Below are 2,852 nucleotides of genomic sequence, written 5' to 3'. Positions count from 1 at the left end.
TTCTTGCTCTTGATTGTCTATACTTGTGTTTATTATTATTGATGGGTAAGACCATGGATCCTGTGACGGTTCACCCCCACGGGTTGTCGGGCGGGTAACCGAGACCGGCGGGCGGGGTGTGACAAGAATGATATATTGCAGAAGAGAGTCTACTAATTTGTTCTAGATACTTTGAAGGAGTAGAAACAAAATTGAATTGGCCAAATAAAAATTATGTTACATTTGACATAGAAGACCCAAATTCAATATTTTCAAACATGGGTCAACTGCTTGGGAAGTGTGAACTATTGCATCTTGAAATGAAAGAAATGAATCAAGGACATCAATGCGTGCTAGTCAATTTCAAAGGAATAAATGAATACCAACAATAAGCATGGATGACACAATACATCTTCATTATTGAAACTTGATAATTTATGTTAGAGCGTAATTTGATTGATGTTTCTGGCATAACTCTTTTTTAGACTCCACATACAGGATATTAAGAGGCCCTAAGGTTGTGGTGCTCGTCCTAAGAAGGTTATGGATTTGCATGATAGGGACTTCCCAAAATGGTTCAATGAGTATGTAAGTGTTACTATTCTTATAATTTACTTTATGCAAATTCACTTAGAAACTTTCCAATCTTATGTATACTAATATTGATTTTCAGATACTGAAACTTTGCCAAGATGGGATCCCGTTGCTTGAAGAAATCATATATCCAACTAATGGTCCAAACTCTGAGGCAAGAAGTTACATGAGATATATTGTTAATGGGATTATGTTTCATTGTAAGATATATGAGGTCACCAAGAAAACTCAAAATAGTGGGGTCATGGTAATTGCATTGACTAGTAGTTTTTTAAATCAAAAGGACAAGCATCCTATAGAGAGATCGGTCACTTATTACAGCATTTTGAATCAAGTAGTAGAATTGGAATATTCTACGAATATTGAAGCAAAATTATTTAAGTGTGATTGGGCTCATCCAAAGAACGAATTGTAGAAAGATGAACTTAGTTTACACTTGTAAATTTTAATCACTTGAAATATAGTGGACAAAATATAAATTGTCGGTAATACATCAAAAGTAATTCAATTCAATTAATTGATGGGGAAAAAATTCCTTACCTGGATTTGCTTTCCCTTACTTGAAGTATTCACAGCGGAAGTCTAGATCCACGTCCTCGTTCCACCACCAAAGATTTACCGGCGAGATTCCTCAATCACAGGGAAAGGGAATAATATCCACAACCCAAATGCCGTGGATTAATGGAATGAAGATCAAATACAAGCAAAGAAGAAAATCTAAGCCTGCGATTCTAAGAGAGAGGGAGAGAGAGATGGAGCCGCCGTTTCTCAGAGATTCGCTCGTGCGAATGAATCACTCCGTTACTTACTCACTAATGCGGTGGTTACTAAAATATATAACCTATTTTGTAACCGCCCTAATAGTGAGTTTCCAATATTGCCCTTGGGCATTTAATTTATTAATCAAATTAATAAATTCCAACAGCTCCCACTTGCACAAGGGCAAGTGTTAATCTTTCAATGTGTCCCAGACACACTTGTATATCCCAGATATACACATTCAATCTCTCTGCTATGTATCCCAGATACATAGACCTCTTGTGTCCCAGACACACATGCATATCCCAGATATACATATATATTGATCTCTTCACTATGTATCCCGGATACATAGACCACCCATGTGTCCCGGACACTAATATCCACAAGTCATACGGCAAAATGGGTTGTGCGACCGGTGATAAACACTGCACGCGTGAGCCCCAAACTAGAAACCTTCCCGAGAAGGCGAGAATGGCACATCACTCATAGAAACAAATCAAATAAGCATTAGTATAACACGGTGTCCTAGGTTTATTCAAACTCACCGGACTAAAGGTATCTCGATCCCTCCGAGAGATCACCTTCTTGTCCTTAAAATGTTCACTACTGTAACACATACGGTTGGCGCCCGACAAACACTTTTTAGGGTGCGATTGAATCAAACCTTTCCTTTCGCCCCAGACCATCACTACACTTAGGATTGACTCCTTTCCCGGTAGTGCCCCTTTAGGTCGAATCTATCATGACCATAGGTAACACCCCAAAGTAGCCACATCAACCCTTCGTTTCATGATGTCGTCGAAAGTCACTAAGAACACTAATGGACCATAAGGTCCAGGACTCACACAATGAGAGGAGCGAGGATCCATCCTCTCATTTCCAATGATCGCTAAGCACACATAGTATGATATATGTGCTATGGTGGAGCATTCTATATACAATAGAACGTATGTCCATCTCAACACCATACGGGTCTTAGTCCAGGTCGCAACCCCTTGCGCCTAACCCGAGTTACTTTATTGTCGCCACCCTAGCGCCACATAAAGTACTCGCACTTGGCTCCTATAGGCAACATGAATAGTGGGAACATTCATGTCGATTCTCTTCACAATAGAGAAACTCATCTTGATTCCAAATCAAGGCGACATCATGATTATGAATTGACCTACACAAAGTCATTCACAATCCGTCTCATCTCTGCTCGCCTCCAAGGCGCCGAGGCGAATGCTCGTGTGAGTGAGCCATTCTCTTGCCTATTGACATATGTTGTTTTATGCTAGAAGAAACACAATCACACGAAAGTGAATAAGAATAAATGCTTGGAATGAACTCATATTACTCATTAATAAGAAAGTCTCGGTACAAAAATAAGTCACAATCTCATGCAAGCCCAAGGATTTTACATGAGAAATAAAAACATCCTTGGCTATAGGTTTGGTAAGAGGGTCAGCTACCATCAAACTAGTAGATATGTGCTTAAGTACAACTTTCTTTCTTGATGTAATGTCTCTAACAAA

This window comes from Hakea prostrata, chromosome 9, assembly GCF_041222555.1.
Source record: "Hakea prostrata isolate BN-2017 chromosome 9, UWA_Hpros_2, whole genome shotgun sequence".
Taxonomy (NCBI): domain Eukaryota; kingdom Viridiplantae; phylum Streptophyta; class Magnoliopsida; order Proteales; family Proteaceae; genus Hakea; species Hakea prostrata.
This window is presented reverse-complemented; position numbering follows the sequence as displayed.